A 21,584-nucleotide genomic window follows, 5' to 3' on the forward strand; every position below is an offset into this window, starting at 1 on the left:
GTACAAGGCAGTGAGTGCAGCACAGCCTTAGCAGTGGGATAGCAGCCTTGATAACATCGGAGCAGCCCCTGCGCCCGGCCTCAAAACAATAAAGGCAACTCTAGAATGCAGATTTACCTGTATCCCGCAAGTGATGTACGCAGCTGGGAAAGAAACAAATAGCAACCTTGGAGAGCTGGTGGGGCAGGCAAACACAGCATCGGGAGACGCAATATAAATAAAATAACAGCTAGTATCAAATTATACAAAAGCCCAACGTAACGGATTGCTCAAAAAAGTCAAACATCATGTGTACATGAAGACGCAATATAAATTAAAAAAAACAGCCACCAACAGATTAAAGAAAAGCCCCTCCGTAGCGGATCGGTAAATAAACTCCAAACGCATCTGTTTATGCAGCATCACACAACCCACATGCCCGTAATATTAAACAAAAAAGTCCAGAGGCAGTAATTAACAAGAAATAAAGATTATTTCAAAGTTACCTTGGCGGGGCTTGCTGGGCTTGCTTGTGTGCTTCCCAGAGAGACAGGAGATTGGGAAACGCGCGCGCGCGGCCGGCGCCGATCGCTTTCCAGAGCGTGCGCGTGCGCGTGACATCTCCTGTCTCCTGGGAAGCAGACCCGGCAACAATAGTATCGCGCCTGCGCGATGGCATATGGCTTCGCCATATGCATCGCAGGCGTGAGACCTAAAAAAGCGGACATCTCTAAAACAGGCCACTTGGCGCTTCTAAGAATGAATACCAAGAAGAGCAAGGACTAGCGTTTAGACTGCAGAACCATAGAACCCTAAACCGGATGTGATGGTCCTAACACAGAGCTAAGCTGCGTCAGGCCTGTACCATAAATTAATCGGAGTCAGCTGACTCACCTACACAAAGAATTAAGGGAGTAGTACGCTTTAAGATTACACATATTAAAATCTTTGCACTTATGTAACTCACATCTATAATATATGAAACCTGTGGTGCCCATGCATCTGTGAAAATAGAAGATGCTCACATGTTCTCAGTGATTTTTATGGAGCAGGGTCCAAGCATATATGCAATTCACCCATATCTAAGTCAAAGGCCTAACTCGACATGTTCCTTTTTCAATCTGTATTGAGAAAGCATAGGTGGCAGGGTTCTTCAGTCTATCCTAACACATTTTGCTTTTGCACACAAACATATTTTCTCAAAGCCGCCATCTGGATTTAAAAGCTCTGCATCAACTACTGTATTAATAAAAATTCTTTAGGGATTATTTTTAAAAATCCACTTGCATACATTCATTAGTGGCTCTACCCAGAATGTATTTGAAGGAGAAAGAGTGCATTCTTATGACCAAATTGTGGATACCTGCAACAGTGTACAGTTCTGGTTGTGCATTTTTGTATTATTACTTGCAAAATGGTCTTGGGTGCATTTCTGTATGCAGTGGTGTGGCCTCAATTGTGCTGTGCCTGTAAGCGTTTGCTGCGGCTTGCACTACCACACTCCCACTAATTGCATCTATCGAGAAACATAACAGTGTGAGGTTAAGGAATGCAGCAGTCTGCTCATCTTAGCCAATGTAAGGCAAGAATGATGGAGGGCGGCGGGCCTCTTAGGATGACTGCAAGGCTCCTAACTTGGATTCAAGCTAGATGTGCCTGACTTCAGACCTTAAAGAGGCCCTGAAAGACATCTAGAGCTGAGATTGAGATAACATCCATAACGTTGTATAGGTGCCTGATTATTCTCTACAGCTTGTGGCCGATTCTGTATGAGTGAAGATTTCCAGAAGCGCTGTGTAGGGAGGTGCCTTGTCAACTTTTTTGAGGGGTTCATCATGTGTCATCGCTATCGCCCTTGGCAGGCTCTTTTGTCCATTTGCTCTGATGCCCGGTATGGATGTTAAATATCCGTGGCTGAGCCACTGACACATGACCTCAGGACATATGAATTTCCAAGAACAATGACATTACTAGGGGTTTAACATATAGATGCATTATGCACTGAGCAGGTAGCTTAGTTTTACTTTTTTATTTATTTACAAAGAGGCTAGCCTAGAGCTGCAGTGCCAGGTGCGTTAAGTTGTATGAGAGGACAGACACAGACATTTGCACCAGTTTTAGTCCTTTTCGAGTGTCTTATTGCTGACTGCTCAAATGGGTGTAATTACACACACATTGTTTTTATTAGGTATATCATTAGTGCATGTAAGCCCATTATGAGATTTAACAAACTGGATTTTGCTTTGGGGTTGTGCTAAAAAAGCGGCGAAATCCCAATGCAACATCTGGGCCTCAACTAATTTTACATTTTTTTTAAAACCTGCCACAAAGAAATTGGCAACAAGGAGAAGCATGTTAGTAGATCTTTTATGCTTAATTGGTTACAAAGTCTGCTTTTCCTAATATTTTTATAGAGTGAAGGCAACTGCTTCAGAGGTGCCCAGTTACTATCAGGGAATAACAATTGGTGAGATAACCCCTGGAGGTTAAAGTATTTCTTGGAGAAATTTCTGTTTTGAGTAGTCTCAGATCTGACTCGAAGTAGTATAGAAGGTTAATTAATGTGCCTGCAAAGCACATCATGTAATATGCAGGTGACATATTTTGTTTTAATGTAGCTAGGAAATGTTACTGTTTTTAACACAGTCAGATCATTTTGTTACTTGCCGTTTATAAACAGTAAGCCTTTTAATATAGCACAGTGAGCTATGTAGGATATGTCACTGCTACTACTTTTAACCCTCACTGACCCATGCAACAACACATATTGTTCACTGATTTACACGCTTGCATGATTTATTTTCAATCTGTATGTGTTATTAAAATCGCTCTGACACTCTGCATTGGGATGTGTGGCGTTATAAAAGAAAGTAAAATAGTACTATTTAAAATATGTGTAAATACTGGGACAGACCAACACATCTGAGATACTTTCAGTACATGCACTTACATAAAGGGGCCTAACAAAGTCAAAAGCATGCCTCTTAAGTACCTGTGAAGAGATAAACAGCTGTATGCTTTTTGTCTCCGTTGTATTTACATTTAAGTGTGATGTTCCAGGCTACTCGATCAAAAGGAGGCCTAATGGCCCCTTACCTGAGTCGCGCTCTGACAGCTGGGACGTGATGTGACGCCACCCTCTGTATGGTACTCAACGTACAGGCTGTGTCAGATAACAAGACAGTCAGGGTTACAAGGTGTAGGAGTCGCATGCCCTTCTTGTCACACTTTATTTTATTGCAATTGAAATGGAGCAGACTACAAGCTAACATTTTGAAATTGGATGTATTTATCCGTTATTCTTTTTATTATGAATATAATTTTTCCTATTCTTTCAAGCTTAAAGATGAAGCGGATAAAAGAAAGCGGTGCAGCCTTTAGAAAAAAGAAAAAGGCTAGAGAAGAAGAATTAAAAAAGTATGAAGGTTCACTACTGAAATACCTCAGTCACGAAACAGAAAGTACTAGTACTACTACTACTACTGTTACTGAAGCAGAAACTACTAGTACTACTACTGTTACTGAAGCAGTTTCTGATTTTGAAGTCAATCCATCATCAAAGTCAAGTGATCCTTCAACTTCAACAAGTGATAAGGGGTCTGATGGACAACAAATTCCAGCCGTTGACTTAAAAGATGTTGGTCTTCGGCCAAGTAAGAAGATTAAAGATGACACACGTATCTTGCTGGTACAACAAGGGTTGTCTGTGGTTCAACATTTAGATTCTGATTTTGGTGAAACAGAAAGTACTAGTTAAACTACAGTTACGGAAGTAGAAACTACTAGCACTACTACTGTTACTGAAGCAGTTTCTGATTTTGAAGTCAATCCATCATCAAAGTCATGTGATCCTTCAACTTCAACAAGTGATGAGGGGTCTGATGGACAACAAATTCCAGCTGTTGACTTAAAAGATGTTGGTCTTTGGCCAAGTAAGATTAAAGACGACACACGTATCTTGCTGGTACAACAAGGGGCGTCTGTGGTTCAACATCTAGATTCTGATTTTGGTGAAGTCATTCGTGAGGGTTCTTTAATCAAAGGACGAACCAGAAAACTTACACGCGAGTGGTTTTTTCAAACTGCCAAAAAAATGTTGAGGTCATGGTTGGTGTACTCTCCTTCAAAGAAAGCTCTTTACTGCTTTTGTTGTAGACTATTTACTGACAGAAGTCATTCGAATTTTGATTTTGCAGATGGATTCCACACGTGGTGGAAACTGAATCCCAGAATTTTCGATCATGAATCTAGTGTTGCCCATGTTCGATGTTTCACACAATGGAAGGAGTTGGAGATTAGAATCCGATGTGGAGCTATAATTGATAAAAAGGCACTAGAACAAGTTGAAAACGAAGTAAAGAAGTGGGGGGAGATACTCTCAAGATTGTTGGATATCATTAGATTCCTAGCTAAACAAAATTTGGCTTTACGGGGTCACCGAGAAGGAATTCATTGCAAGACTGATGATGAACCTGAATCAATAAGAAATAGAGGAAATTTTCTAGAATTAGTTCATTTGTTGGCAAAATACAATCCAGTGCTATGTGAGCATACTGTAAGAATTAAGCTGGGAAAAAAGTATGCTAAATCATATATGTCGCCTACTATTCAGAATGAGTTTATAGAAATTTTGGGAGAAAAAATAAAAAGCAAAGTTATCGAGCAAGTGAAAGAAGCAAAGTATTTTTCTATGATGTTTGACAGCACCCCTGATATTTCTCATAAGGATCAGACGAGCCAAGTTTTACGCTACGTTATGATCAATGGAAATAAACTGATGGTTGTGGAATCATTTGTCGATTTCATTGAAACTAAAGGTAAAAACGCTGAGAGTATTTCAACTATGATTTTGCAGAATTTAGAAAGCAACGGAATTGATATTCAAAATTGTAGAGGACAGGCATATGATAATGCTGCTGTGATGGCTGGTCAACATACTGGTGTTCAAAGACGCATCAGAGAAATTAATGGAAAAGCAGACTTTGTCGCATGTACAAATCACTTGCTGAATTTGGCTGGTTGATATGCAGCTTCTGTTGCTGTGAATTCTGCTACCTTTTTTGGAACTGTGGAGCGTTTGTTCACGTTTTTTTCTTCCTCGGCCCATAGCTGGGATATTCTGACTTCAGTCACTGGTCAGAGTGTCAAGTGTGTAATAGAAACTCGGTGGAGTGCATGTGGAGATGCTGTGAGTGTTGTAAAAAAGAATTACTCAAAAATCTTAAGTGCTGTAGAACGTTTAAATGGTGAAGAAGAAAATAGAGTTAACAGGTCAGATGCTGGTGTGCTGCTTGTTGCTTTACAATCTTTTTCCTTCCTGTGCTTTCTTGGACTGTGGGAATCTGTCCTTGTAGAAATTAACGACACTCAGGTCTACCTCCAAACCAAAGGATTGAATATACAATAATGTGACATAAAGCTCAATGCTTTAAAATCATTTCTAACTGAAAATAGGTGTGAATTAGTTAAAAAATCAGTAGCTTACGCCAAAGAAATTTGTGATGATCTTGGGATAGTCATGGATCGTCGGTGTAGAAAGAAGAAACTTATGGCAGGTGAAGAATCACGAGGTGCTGAATTGTCATACGAAACTGAGTTGAGGAGAGAATGTTTTCTTCACTGGACAGAGTGATCAAAGAAATCACCACAAGATTTCAACAACTTCAGGTTCTTGCTGAAAAATATGCTTTTCTTACTCCATCAAATCTTTTGGATGATAAATACGAATTTAAGTTGTACTTGAAAATTCAACATGGTGTTTTCATTTACTTTCCTATACATCATTTTGAATTTTTTGTTGTAATTTTGATGTGTATTAAGAGGGGCTGCAAACTAAAACAATATTTTTTATATTATTACAAGACCGAAGAATAAAGTCATATTAACCTTATGTGTTCTTTGTGCTGAGACTGCTCTGAAGGAGAGATGCACTATTACAAGCTGGTTTTGTATCCCAAGATCACACATCTTTTCATTCCCAGGGAGTTGGTTGCTGCTGCTTAGAAGTAATGACAGGGTGCGACCCCTGGTTGTTGCCTTTGGGCCACCAGAGTGGGCTGTTTATCCTGTCTGTGTTGGCAAGGTGGAGCTGACTGACCCCTTTGTGCTGTGTTTAGTTCTAAGGGCGCACACAGTGAGTCAGTCCCTGTGATAATAATTAATTTGCTGTTTTTGAAAGGTAAAGAAACACAGGTTTCGACCCTGTTAAGTTGGTTTTGGGTCCCCAGAGCACATCACATTTGTGCAGGTCCCCACTGCTTTAATGGGGGGACTATGATGTACGGTCATTTAATGGTCAGCTGTAGATGATGGATCCCTGAACAGTGTCATGTATGTGCATGTTTGCTTTGTGCTGAGGGGTAATTGTTCACACAGCTCTCTGATGGATGTCACATGTGGTTTTTCTGAGTCCCCAGATAGATCATGCAGTCTGTGTGTTCTCTTTTGTACTGCCAGTCACCGGTGTATTCAACTGTCTAGCCTTTGACCGTGTCATGTATGTGCATTTTTGCACATTTTGAACTATTTTTCCATCATCCCAAGAGTATCCCTAGTTTACAGTATTGTGGCTTTTTATCGTTATTGGTCTTGTGTTAAGTCTATGCATAAAGATACGTATTTTTTATAACTGCTTGTGTGGTGTCCCTTTGCAGTGTTCTTCACTGTGTTACTATGTATGGTCATAAATGCTTTACACACTGCCTCTGAGATAAGCCTAGCTGCTCGTGCTAGGTTACCACAGGGTTGAGCAGCGGTTATCAAAGGGTGTAGCCCCCTTACTCTGACTTAGGAAGAAGGATCCCCACTTGGACAGTGGCCCGCCATTGCTAACTAGAGACCACCATTTCTAACAAACAACCATTCCGATTTTGAGAGGAGTAAACATCTCAATGCCCATTAGATTCCCCATGTTAGACTAATGTTCTGATTTGTTACCTTTGCCTCAAATTGTAAAGCGCTCTGATATCCTTCGGGTTCAAGTTTGCGCTATATAAAACTTTATAAATTACTAAATGTTACTTTCATGATCGAGGTAACTGTTAGCAGCAATACTACGTGTCTCTCCTCGGAGACACGGACATCTTTCAAGTGCTCACCGTCCTTTTTCCCCAGCACCCCCCCCCCCCCAAGTGGCGGCAATCTGAGGGGTAGCCCCGGCCGCCACAAGCTCTAGCTACGCCCCTGATCGCTAAGAGCCCAAATGTGCCTCTAGTGCTTTTGGCTGAAAACCCGGACTGGCTGTTCATGACATGGGTCTAGTCGATGGCTATGATAACTCTTTTCTTCATAGTTACTAATGGGCTCCACGTCTTGTGCATTACTTTAGTAGCGGTCGAAGTGTATTTAAAAAAAATGGGAACTGTGATGCTGTGTGCAATGGGCGAGGAGGTGGGATGTGGCAGTAAAAAAACAAAATAGTCTGTAACTTTTTTCAGTCTTTCACCTCAGGTAACCTCATATAAAATAACACACAGCACAAATAAATAATAAATGCAAATTAAGTTAATCAGTGGAAAATTAATCCTGTTTGGCGCACTATAGAATAGTGACTTGTGTATGTTTAGTTCTACAAAGTCCCAGTCCGTCATAGAAAGCAGTGTGAATATGTAAGTCATTATTTGAAACTTGCATTACACACAGTATAACATAGGATGCTACAAAATGTGCAAAAATATTTAAAAATAAAACAGTGCTTCCAAAATATAGATTTTAGTAATAGCCAGACTGTAAGTAGTGCAATTTTGTTGTATAACTGTCTTTTAAAAGCACACACTTCACAACTCAGCTTGTAACTCCCTTACAATACCTCTCAAAAATAATAAATCTGTGTCATCAATTAAAGCCAATACCGACTTCAAGTGCCCTTTACATTTACAGATTAACCTGTTGTGTACATTTGCATTTCTTTCAGGGAAGCAGGCACCCTGGGCGGAAGGCTTATTTAGCTGTCCGCCCCTCTCTGGGTTGCACAGCACAGGAGACTTCTTGCCTTACACTTCAGCTGACGCATTTCAACTCTCGGAAAACACCATCGCAGGAGGGTGCCTTTTCTCAAAAAGAAGGGGAACTGTTTTGCTTAAATTAAAAAAATATGGGCACATCGTGCTTCTCCGATCCCGCCCACTTCAACCACTGACCTTTAGGCAGTCTCCTTGTTTCCAACAGCATGTGGGAGCTGGGGTATTGTAGCTTTGCTTTTCTCACTTAAGTATAGGCTAAACGGCCCCACGTGCTGAGAGCTGTTGACAACAAGCATTTTCAATGCCATAGGTCTTGCATTTGCGAGAGTTTAAGCCACTGGCATTGTAAATGACAATGCTTTTTATTTATGTGTTTTTTAAAGAAACACATAAATAAGAGGCATTGTCATTTCTAGATAGTTCAAACTCTCGCAAATGCGAAACCACTTTCATACTGGCTGCGCCCCTTCTAAAGATGCTGCTTACTGCAATAAGGTGACAGTGAGCAGTGTCTTTAGAAAGGGGCGTGGGCAACTTTAAAGTGAAAGCCCAGTACTGGACTCTTTCACTTAATAAAAAAAAAAGCAAGTTTCTGTAGCACAGCTGCTAAAGTGAAAGCGGACCGCACTGCAAATTAAATAAATAAAGAAGCGTGCCCGCTAAAGTGAAAACGGACTGCGCTGCAAATTAAAAAATAAATACATTAACAAAAACAACATAAGAGGGCAGCGTGCTGCGACATTGTGGGTAGGATGGGGAACACCATCACAGAAAATAGTGCTCACCAGCTAGATAAAGCAGACTGTGTACACCACAAGTAAAAAGTTCAGTCGTTATGAGAGTTTACAAATGCAGACACAGTGGTACCAAGGAGGGACTAATAGGCCTATTCGCGAATGAAAAGCAATGATTTTGAAAGTACTGTAACAGGAGCCAATTGAAAAGATGGGCGGGAAATGGGCAGAGCTTTTATTCCATACCTCAATACAGCATTCCTTGCAGAGCAGCGCATGCGTTGCCCAAGCTCGTCCTAAAAAGAACCGGATGAGCTGATGGTGGCCCTAACGGTATGCAGCCAGTAAATGGCTGCCTTCCAGAAGTCAAGCTTATTAGGCTTTGCTTTTTTGGGCATTTTTATGGTCAAATAAACAGGACACAACTAGAAACCAGCAACTAAATGCTTACTGTAGGTTGCAGTGTAATTAAAATATCACCAAACAAAGTTAGCCCAGCACACATAAAAAGGTCAAACAATAGACAGTCTTAGAAAGCAAATATTTTACAAAGAAGTTATGTAGTCATGTTAAATTTCATCCTTTATTTTTTCTGTGTTAAAAACGTTTTGCAACCGCCAACGCGTTTCGTCCACAAACGGACTTCTTCAGGTCCTACAGTATGTATTTGATGCGCTTTCATATGATCATTGCGAACGTGTTTTAACCAATTAATTTGAGAACAGTCAAAACCTTAAGAAAGGGATATATTTCACTCCAAGTAATATTCAATGTTGAATTTGTATCAGAAGTATAACGTAGTCCTAGCAGCACGATCATCCACAGCAGAGGCAGCGCATACACTGTGTACAATGATCATATGAAAGCGCATCAAATACATACTGTAAGCCCTGAAGAAGTCCGTTTGTGGACGAAACGCGGTGGCGGTTGCAAAACGTTTTTAACACAGAAAAAATAAAGGATGAAGTTTAACGTGACTACATAACATCGACTCTTCTTTGGAAATATTTTCTTTCTAAGACTGTCTATTGTTTGACCTTTTTAAGTGTGCTGGGCTAACTTTGTTTGCTGTTCTTTTGGGAAAGTCGGTTGGGTGACCACTGGCTCTCCATTTATTTGAGGTATAGGGGATTGTGCCTCAAGCCCCTTTGCACCTTTCTGTATTTGATAATCAGGGATGTTAGGACTAGTGCGGGTATTAATGCTTTGATCCTCAAACTCTTTGTAACCTAATTAAAATATCACTCCTGGGGTTGCCTCTGGTGAATTAATAAACCTGAACATTTTCCTGAGGTGGTGGGTGTAGTTTACTTTGAGATTCTATCTTCCAACTTATTGCTGCGGAGCAACTGATACATGAGGTACATTAGGCCGTTACAGGCTTTCACGCTCCCAAAGAAAACCCTATTACTTGGGTCATTTATGGATAAAATGTCCAAAGCATAGAAACCTGTCTAGCATCTCTAAATGGCATCCGTAACTCCACAGTGCACCTCTGTGTGGGCATCCTGAACCCTGAAACCTACCTTATAAAGGGCAGTTGTTTAGCAAAACCTGATAGGGACATGAAGCGAAGTGTGCCAAAGTGGCCCCAACATCTTGTCCTTTCCTCATCTTCACCAGAGGTACCCGCTGAGAAGCGGAAACGAGTGACACAGTAGAGACTGTCATTTACCACTGGTGTCCCGGGGTCTAAAATACTATTTCAGTACAACTGAATCACCAAAGTATCTCCTTTGGGCACTAGACTCTCCTAGGCAGCGACAGCAAGTAATCCAGACACCACCTCCTCTTATATTTATCTTGTCAGGGCTATGGTAATGATGCCACATAAACTGATAAATATCTGGTTGCTGGCTGAGTTTAGTTGTTCTTTGTCAGGGAAAATTATTTACGCATTTGTGAACCACAGAATTTTATTTTGAATGTACGAGGCACAAAGCTCCTCATTTCTTGTGGATATTTTGTAGACACACCTCTTAGGCCACACCCCTGTAAGAGCGGCCCTTTCATCTCACCTAAAGCATTGATGGCGTGCTAACAACACAAAGAACTCCCTAATCATTTGGAGTGGGTGGATTCTGCCCCTGCTTGCTCAGTTTAACTTCTCCCAGACAGGGATACATTGCTCAGTTACATCCCTTTGACTAAAGAGCTGTTTTGTTCAAGTTCACTGGACTCTCACCCAGAGTCTGCTGAGTGGCCCTGATGAGGAAGCATGTCGTACTCAATGACTGACAGCCCAGAGCGCTTAACTAAAAGCTCTTTGTTCTAAGTTGAAGCCATCAAGCGGCCATATCCAGACTTGGTTTAATCAGGGATGAAAACGGTCCACTTCAAAGGACTAGGGTGCTCTTTGCGTAGTCATCTTTTGTCACATTAGTCATCATCGCATGGCTAGCCCTCCGGTCTCACTGCCATCTTTACATGCCTGAGCAGAGATGACATAAAACTCTCAGTATGTTGGTCAGGATCATCTTGGGGCCTGGTAAACAGCTGGGGCAGTATCCTTCGATGTTAAGTACCCGCATCCCGTGCCAGCCTCCATGCAGCCCTCTGTTGTCTAACGAATGCCTCATCAAGGAATTTCAGTCATTATGTTTCACCTTGCTTTTTTATTTCTTTTATTGTTTCCAGATATGCACACATCTGTATTTGTCCTTTCACAAGCTTGCTGGCTGCACCTTTACACACTTCTCGCCCAACCTAGATTTTTATTTCTGATCTCTCTAATGCTCCCCTATCTTTGTATTACTTTTACTTTCTCTTGTAGTTCTCACTGTTACCCTTTCTCCCAATAACTGACTTGCTCATCCCAACATTGTGCTGTTTGCTTTTGAGTTGAATGTCCCTAAACGTGCTCAGCCAGAGAACATGCGATGAGCAAAGCCAGCGGCCCTGGCAGTGCTGGTGTGGTGCCCTCAGGGCACAAGTGGAGGGTGGATGTGAGCGAAGGCATCCCTCCACTGGTTATAGATAGAAGAGTGCTGCCACCACACACTAGGGTTCCCTCCAGTGCTTAATCTGAGCCTGTGGTTTCCGGTGCTTGGCACCGGCACTTAAATCTCAACACCTGCACTAATGACAGTCCACCACTTGGTGGTGCTGTCTGTTTGTCTAATTTTGAGATGCACACAACAACAGTGTTTCCTGCTTCAATATATGTTAAAAATGAATTATACTTGCAACCCATACCATTCTTGTCGCACTGGGTGCCCTGGAACACGATGAATTGTCACACTTGTAGATGTGTAATGGTTAGTATTGTTTTGGTACTGTTATTGGAAGTGCTGGCAAAGGCTGGTGCAAGCTGTAATGGCCTGCTCCAGAGAAGTGCCCTGGCACTTACCTTTTTAGGTCTCGGCTAGCGTAGGCTGCGCACATGTGCAGTCTCGCTCGCGAGATTTTATGTCTCTGAGTAGCGAGGTTAAGGCCCGCCCCTCTTCTCCATTGGCTCGCCTCCTAAACGGCGGCCAGCCATTGGAGAAGAGGTCTCAGTGATGTTCTCTTTTCGCTGTAAGCCCTTTCCTTTTCGGATTGGGGGCGTGTTTTTTTCGTTTCTTTCTCTCCTCTTTCCATTGGATGGAATGTAAACAACAAGTCTAAAACATGCCCATTGTTTACATTCCAGCCAATGGAGAAGAGGGGAGAAAGAAAAACACGCCCCCATTCGTGAAAGGACGGGGCTTACAGACATGGCGATCGCTTGTTGTTTCCTCGCCTCCTGTATGGAAGAGGAGGTTACATCGGGAAAGTTTTCCAAGCCAGTAAGTCCCTCTCTGGTACTGCTGCCCCCCGTAGTGATGGGTGTTTGGGCGTTTAGGCCGGGATCTAGGTCAGGCGGCGTGGATGTCTAAGCGCACGCCCGCAGGCCCCCAATCATGGCTACGCTGCCCTCGGTCCACAAGATGGCTCCAGCAGGTCCCAGTCATCTGTCGCTGCCTGCACAGCTGCCCCCAATGTGGGGATGCATCTCCGCCGCTGCGCATGGCTTCCTTTTTGAAAGATTTTCCCCTTTGGTGCAGGTGTGTGGCCCTTCCCGTGCACTTCAGCCCAGCAGTGCAGTCAAGCCACTGGTGCCGGCACTGCGTGTGCCTGTGTAACAGTTGGGTGGGGCCCTCACAGCTTTATGGGGCTGCAGATCTATGAGTGGGCAGCAACTAGGCCCGTCCGCCCCTCACCACTTTTACTTCTCCTGCAGTGCGGGACAGTCCTCTACCGCCTCATGCGCCTTATTTGTTGAGACTCTGCCAGCGCATGTGAATCCTTCTCTGCCCTGTGGCCTGGCAGCGCACTCAGTCCCCGAGCGCCATTGCTGCCCGTACTTGCCCGACAGAGACTCTCACAGGGCGGTCGCAGCGTCAGCTTCACAGCAAGTGTCCCTGCCGCCACCTCTGTTTTAAATAGCGATTTCATTGCAAGAGCCTAGGAGAGGTTCTGCCTTGTTTAGGGGTTCCATACATGCCCTGCTGTGTGGACTCTCTCCTTCTCCCTCCCCCCTCCCCCCGCGGATGTCCAGCGCCTCAATGCCCTGTCTCTTACTGCTGCTTTCTTGGGAGATTTTGGCGAGGCGTCAGCAAGCAACATCCCGACTCCGCCGTCTCCCCTCCCGGGCAGACTCTACTGTGCCTGCAGCTCACATGACCTGATCATTTTTTTTAAAAGGGTTCCATACATGCCCTTCTGCGTGGACTCTTCCTCTCCCCCCTCCACCCCCTTCGCGGATGTCCAGCGCCTCAATGCCCTCTCTTGAGAGTATGTGCGATTTCCCTCACCCCCTCCAATCACTTTTGCGTCTCGCATTGGAGGAGAGGTGTTGGGTGGAGGCTTTTGTTCATGTCTGGGCTGCGGCCTCCGTTGCTCGCACCGAGGGCTGCCTGGTTACAATTTAAGCATTGGTTCTCTTCGTGTTGTGATTGAAGCAATGACATCCCAGTGTTCTCTGTGTCCAGGCCAGCTAGCCCAAGATATTACATCTGTTTTAAAGGTGGCTTCTATATGGAGTGCTTTTAATACCTAGCACCCTCCGCCTCTTAAAGTGACACTGTCTATGTAACAGTTGAGGTATGCAAACTGCTATGGCAGAAAGCAAAGACAGTACACCTTTGTGACAGATCTCACATTCTAAAATAAAAACGTCTTCTGCATTTAGTGCTTTTTCTCCAAAGCACTGTACATTATACATTTTGATGAATAAGAATTAACCAAACTAACACAGTAATCCAGCGGCTTTTAACGTTTTCACTTCTGTGGACCCCACTAAATCGCTGCTGCAAGCCAGGGGCCAAAGCCTCAGCAATTTCTCCTATTTGAAACTCAAAACAATAAACAAAAATACAAAATCTACAACGCATCAAATATATACATCAATTGTGGAATTCTTTTTTAATTCGCACAAAAAAATATACAAAATTCGAAATTTGAATTTAATAGGAAGGTTGGAGCTTTTGAAAATTTGGTCTTAGATCTAGTTTATTATTAATTTTTATCACCTGGTCCTACTCTCAGGGTTCACTCCGCTCTGAATCCAAATCTTTGACAGCGACCTCAAGATTCAAAAGAACCAGGAGAGCAGTCGATCCTTAGTTGACATCAAGGCATGGTCAAGGCATGGAATACCCTGCCTTTGAATCTCCAGGCACAATCAATTCAGAAAACTGTTGAAAACATATTTATTCAATCGGACAAGTTAAGGATTAACATACAGTCAGCTTAATCATGCCTTTCAAGGGCCAGGACAAGCGCTCTACAGATGTAACATTCATTTATCCTTTCTAGCATGTCACTTTGTCTTCTTTGCTCCCCGTGCATCCTCTCTTTTTGTCTCCGCAGTTGGCCGCCTGTTGTCCATGCTAGATTCTCTTTGCTGTACTTGAGGTGCCACCACAAATCAAGCTAAGGATAGCAACTTAGGTTCTCAATTATGAGGTTTTGGCGTAGGACAGCGCTCCAAGGAATCTTGCAGTGCTTCCCTACTTCAAAACAAAAGGACAGGAATGCATTGTTGCTATGTGATATGGCGCATTCCTCTCCATTTCCCGTGCCGACACACAATGAGCTGCCGTGAGCCAACACAGGCATCCTTGCACCATGGCTCAAGTGTGCCTGCAATGCGGGGATAATTATTTATTTTATTTATAAAGTTTTATATAGCACTGATGGAGTGGACTTTCAGATTTATTTCTAAAAAGTTTGTGGCAAATGATACTCTCATGATTTTTATTTTTACTAATGTATGTTGCATGATTTATATGTTTACTGACTCAACCTAGATTAATATACACCATCATGAATACGTGGGTTTAATCATTTGTGCTCTTGTTATGTTTGTCGTTTTGCTTTGAATAATACATTTACTTTGTCTCATGTTTGTTATTTGCTAACTGCAGCCGTTTTGGAAATAATAGCATGTGCATTCTTTAAATGTGCTTTTGGTTACGTTTTGTCGTCTCATGTGAATGTGTTTGTTTATTTGTTTGTATGCAAAACTAGGTAACATAGCTAATGGGTTAAACTTAGTGGAAAGGGTGGGTAACAGAATAATTATTATTTCTTGAATTAATTATTGTCTTGTGTTTCTTTGCATACTAGACACCCTCATTGCATTGCATGCAAAAGGCTTGAGGCCTACTTCTAAAATGGAAGACAGAAAAGCCTGACCAGAGTGAGCCTGGCACAGCTACGCAGGAATGAAAAAAAAAATTATATCTTTCTACATTAATTCTTGGAGAGAGGCTTGCAAACAAAGGCTGTGTGGAAGTTTAGGACATTTGGTTCAATTTGTTCCTTGGTCAAGGCCGTACTTGTCGTTCGGCAGCGGAAAGACGGAAAAGCATGAGCGGACGAAGGAAGTTTTTGCTTTAGTTAAATGTTACTTTCTTCGGAAGCTGCCGGTGTCATAATCATGAACAATAGTACTTTTGAAAGTGACTCTGGCTTTGTGAGAGACGGATGATGACCGCATCGAAAGACATTTAACAGCCAATGAGATTCAATTCTGCTCGAATATTTGTATTCTTTTAGTTAGTTTTAGATAGGAAAATACTATAAGAATTGCCCCCTTGCTAAGAGTACTGTTCGATCGATCCTGTGCTTCAGAGACGCTGCCAGTTTTCCCTTTCACGTAAGACTTTATAATTTTGCTTACTTACAGGTCTCTTCTTTAGCTAAGTTAGGGAAATAGGCTATGGAGAAATAAATAAATAACTGTTTGAGCTCTTCTCATGCTGATGTTGGTTCATTGAATTCCATGACCTTTTGTGCCATTTATGATTGAAAATAAAATTGCTAATAAAAGTTTAAGCTTTCTTTATGAAATAAAATTAATACAATGGATTTTTGAAATGACAAGCTGGTCTTGATCGTTTCTTTGCGTTACCATTAGTTAATCCATTGCCTTTATATGTGACTTAATTAATGTATATGTTAGATTTAAATAATTAGGTCATATGATTCAGTAGGTCAAAAATATAAATCTTTGCTAAGAATGGGCCTAGTGATAGATTTATAAATAATGGTGAGTATCTTGGTGTAGGGTTTATATATGAAACTGAATTTCTATAGACCCACTGGATCAGCACGAACAAAATCCCAAGGATAACAGAGCACTTTACAATATGAATGGGAGGAAAAACATAAAAACAGTATCAACATCCGAACAGGTGTACGTATCCCTCTTAGGGTAAGAATTTGCTCATAAGGAATCGTTTAGCTTCCTATTTGAAAGCCTTCGTTGAAGAGATTCTGCGTACTTCCGGTGGAAGATAGTCAAGTTTTTGCGCAAGGTACCTGGGAGTATTAAAGTGAAGGGCTTTGTGAGCCAGAACAGCAATCTTTAACTGAATTTGAGCTTCATAGGGTAGCCAATTGAGAGATTTTAGGATCTCAATTTTATAATCGTATCTTTTGGTGCCTGTGACCAGTCTAGCCGCTGTCATCAGAGTTAACCTTAGTGGAGCCAGGGTGTATTTGGGAAGGCCAAAGAGGGTAGCGCAGTCATAGTGAAGCCTCAACAAGAAAGCGCTTGGACTAGCTGCTTGAAATCCTTTAGTGGAAGGAAAGGTTTGATATTTCTGAGTGATCTCAACAAATGGTTTGCTCTCTTGCATACATTGCTGATATGATTTTTCATATTCAGGTGCTTGTCTATGGTGACTCTGAGGGATTTGGCTGAGTCAATGATGAGAGGAGTGCAATTGAAAGCAGTGAGGTGACTCAGCCATAGGTCTATCTTGGGAATGTGGTTCGGGGGGAGATGCGCAGGAATTCTGTTTTGGAAGTGTGAAGCAGGAGATGGTTCTCCGTTAACCAGTTTTGAGTAGACGTTAGAGTAGTGTTGAGGGAAATGATGTTATCCAAGGATGAGATTTTCAAATAGAGTTGCGTGTCGTCCACATACATGTGGAAAAGAATGTTCATGGAGTTTAATGAGTTAGCGAGAGGTTCCAGGAAAAGGTTTAATAGGATGGGGGATAGGGCCTACCCTTGAGGGACCCCCATGAGTACAGGAGAGGGTTGGGAGAGGGAGTGGTTTGCCTTGACTCTTTGTCATCTGTGATGAAGGAAAGACGAGATCCATTTTAACACCTGATCAGAAAAAACCCATTCTATTTTGCAGGATGGATAGGAGGTTGTCACGATTAACTGTATCGAAAGCGGAGGAAAGGTCAAAGAGAATCAAGAGGCAGGATTCCTTTTTGTCAAGCATTTTCAAAATGTCATCCATAACGTGGGTGAGAGCCGATTCAGTTCTGTGTCCCTTCCTGAAACCAGATTGATGTTGGTCTAAAAGTTGATAGTTCTCTATGCGAACACAAAGTTGAGATTGTACACATTTTTCTTGAAGTTTCTCTAGGGTGGGATGTTGAAAATGGGACGGTAATTGTTGAGATCAGATTTGTCAGTGTTAGTTTCTTTAGAAAAGATGAAACCTGAGCTACTTTTAGGCAACTGGGGATCGTGCCTTGTGAAAGAGAAGCGTTTACTATCCTTGTCCGGTGGGGATGAGTGCATTCTTGATTTCCTTGAAGATAGCCGGGGCAACGGGTCACTGAAGTGGTTGGAGGGGTTGATAATCTGAAGAATCTTGTGGATGTCATTTTCACTAAAAGGGGTAAAGGTACCCCACAACGCATTGTTCTTAGTGTTCATGGTGGTCAGTTTGTCCTTATCAAATTGGTCAAGGGGGAGGCGGCACCTGAGGGAGGCAATAGAGCCTTCTTAGAGGCGAGGTCAGCGGAGATGAATCTCGATTTCTCTGCGAAGAAAGCAGCAAGATCATCGCATGAGGGTGGGCAGCCATCAAGTTCAGAGTGGTTTGGACCAACGACTGATTGCTGTTTGACCAATTCAAACTATTTCTTGGGGAGGTTTGCCGCTTGATCCAGTTGGTGTCTGAAGTAGTCAGCCTTGGTAATCCTCATTTGTTTATTGTAGAGGCTCCTGACATCTCTAAGGAGTTTTAGTTGGTCCGAGGAGGGATTGGATTGCCAGGACCGTTCAAAAATTGAATTTGTGCAAAAGGGAAACCTTTCTGCAGATAAACAATCACACAAGGCGCTTTTGTCCTTCTATGTGTGTTGCATAATGCAGCACACGTAGAAAAAAGGAAGCACTAGGAGAAATAAAAAAAAATTCTTGTTGCGCATCCCTAACGCCACCTCTGGGGTGGCATTAGGTTCTGACGTATTCCCAGGTTTACGAGAAATCGTAAATCTGGGAATGTGTCGGGTTCCATGGGTGTTGCGTGGGAACACCCACAGCAACACCCATGGAATGCCCCTTCCACACAGTTTTGTGAGTGAAAGGGGTGCATATTTATAAGGCCATGAAAAGCCACATAACGTGGCTTTACCTGACCTAATAAACATGCCTTAGCAGATTGCGCCTCCGGAAGGCCAAAAAAGTTACATTCCGGTGGTGCAAATTTCTAGCCTTCAAATTCATTCAAAGTGTTTACAAATTCTCAATTTAGCTTTTTCATGTGTATATCCACTATTAATCAGCTAATAATGTTTAATTTTGTAAACAATCACGGACCCACTGTGCACTCTCTGCAGACCCCCAGGGGTCCTTGGACCCCCTAATTAAATACCTCTGCGGTGGTCCTTTTTTAACATATTCCATGTCTTTTGGAAAGATGAAAGGCTGTATCAACCATATCACGATCTGTGGAATGTTGGGCTCCCACAGACCTCAGCAGTGAGGGCTCAACCAAGGGAACCTCATTAAAACAAGCATGCAAGGGTACGATTGAACAAACAGAGTGCACAGTAAAACAGGCAAAGATACTAGGCAGAACATATCTTATAGAATTTAAATGACTGCAAAAAAGAGCATTTTCTATTAAAAAGCGGTCTGATAATGTGGGCAGCAAGTGCCTAATGGCGATTCAAGCGCTGAGACACTATATGAAAGTATCCCTCGTTTTCGCAGGGTTAAGACAAATTATGTTTTTTGTTTGTGAATTGTACCAGCCTGAATGAACAATGTTTGTTCAAGGGGGAACATGTACAAGATATTAAACCACCATCCCTCTCTCTCTCTCTCTCTCTCTCTATCTCTCTCTCTCTCACACACACACCCTTAAAACACTTCCACATCACAGTACTAAAACACCAAGTAAGTCCAAGACAAGCACCCCTCTGCCAAGTTAAATATTTGAAAACCTCACCTCTTCCTGGGAACCCTCAAACGTTCCCTTGGCCTAGTTGTTTTGTCTATCTCTGCTCGACAGGTTACCAACACTTTCTCCTTAAGGGAGTTATCAGATCATTACTTTAAATTTTTTCCTCTCTCCGTTTCTTTTTTAAGACCAGTAGGTGTCTGGCCTGTTTTTAGATATTAAACTCTACTTAAAATAAGTCAGGGTTAGTGTTACATTGGAACGCTTTGAAGAGGATACAAAGTGCTATTTAAAAACAGGGCGGCGCCAAGACCTCTTCTTACCTTTCCCTCAAAACTTCTTCCCTTCATTACATCTCTCCCACACCTGTCACCCCTTCTGTTCCCCTACAATACTCTGACAAGGCAGAAGCCAGCACAAAGCACTGTACAACAATGACATAACATCATGGACCTCACCCCCTTTTCCCCTTGCCTCTTTCCTACGTCATTTCCCCTTCCTGTCACCTCAAGGTGCTGTGATGTAGCCTGTGGGATCTCATTCACCCTACAAGGACCATCTCACCCTGTAGCTCTCAAAGGGCCCACATAGTCTAAAAAGGCCTTTCATCTACAGCCTCTCACTGGCCACCAGGGTCCATCGCAAAGACCCCAAGTGACACATTCAGAGCCCCCCCCCCCCACCAGCCAACGCCACCCTCGATGCACCCTAAAAGACCTGCATGTACAGGGGCGTAGCTACCATTGGTGCAGCATGTGCAGTGGCACCGAGGCCCATTGAGCTCGGGTAATTGCTGTATTTTAATACCCCATCTGTTTACTTGCACCCGGGCCCAAGTCATCCTTGTTGCGCTACTGCGCATGCAGCTCGCGTGCAGCTCTCTTAAGCGCATCTAAACAGCCGAATAGTCCCGAAGAAGCCTACACAGACCTCACTGCAGACTAGAAGAAAGGCAATCCTAAAGCTGACCAGGTTTACTTTATTGGTCATAAACAGACCACGTTTAAAGATAGCGTAGAGGGTGAAGGCACCTGGTGCAGCATCTTTCTGTATATAGCAAGTCTCATATGATACTGATAAAATAGCTCAGGAGGTTAATGTATTGCAGCACAGAACTATGTGAGAAATGGGCTCCATCTGCTCTTTAACAGTATCCTTTACAATCCCCCCTTTAGTGGTTATGTTCTTATGCAAGGTAATTATTCCTTGTGCCCTCTTATTAGCTTGGCTGCTACGCACTGTACTCCCTCCAGATCATGTAAAGGAGATCACTTACCTTGTATGATGTTGGTTACTTCTGGAAGCATCTTCGCCTGGCAGAAGAAAGGGGGCAGGATGTCTGAGCTGAGCTGCAGGGCACACACCAGAGTGGAAGGTCTCAAATACACCTCCAAGCAAAGCACTCTCTTGCTTGTCCCTTGCAGTCTCTGAGACAGACTCCAAGGGACAAGAAAGGCAGTCCCCAGATGTAAGTTGGGCCCACCTACATACCCAGTCACTGCCAATGGCCCCCTGCCCACTCCTAAACTGAACACAGTAAGGAGGGCAGGACCCTTTGGGGTGGGGGATCAAGCTCCCTCTGCCTCACAATTGAGGGGATCATTATGAGATTGCAATGTTTCGTTCTTTACTTTAACTGTAGTACAGCACCCCTAACACATCACTGCGTCTGCGTGCAGCCTGTACTACTGAGTAGTCAAGCAGTCACTCAAAGTCACTGAGGGGTTGCCCAGCACAGGGAGCCCGGATGTATCCCCCGCTCCACCGGGGTGTGAGGTCCCTGTGGTATGCCCCCATCAAGGACCTTATGAGATCTGTCCACATCGCCCTCACTGTAATGGACTTCCATTGGCTCCTCCGCCAGCCCGCATCATCTTCAAGGTCAGCTGCATCATCTACAAAGGAACCACGACAGTCTGCTCCACCTATCGCTATGGTAGCAGAATGCACCTGGAACACCATCACTATATCTACCAGGATCCATTTTTTGATTTACGAAAGAGCAGAAGACACATCCCTTAAATCAACATTCCCTTGTGACTACATCATGACCAAGTAAATATTCCACCTCCTTCCAAGCACCCAGCAGCCCCACCTAGGGTCACTCTCTGATTGGGTCCCGGCTCAGATGCTACACAGCCATCCACTGCCTCAGCTCAGCATCCCAGCCTCCGAATGTGGCACCTGCCGCATAAGTGATAGCGACGCCCCTGAAGACTGGGGAGCCCCCAGCACTGAGGAGGTATGAATCAGGAACATTGGTCAAAGTGGGAAGGATCCGAAGAG

Source organism: Lissotriton vulgaris, chromosome 9 (assembly GCF_964263255.1).
Source record: "Lissotriton vulgaris chromosome 9, aLisVul1.2, whole genome shotgun sequence".
NCBI lineage: Eukaryota > Metazoa > Chordata > Amphibia > Caudata > Salamandridae > Lissotriton > Lissotriton vulgaris.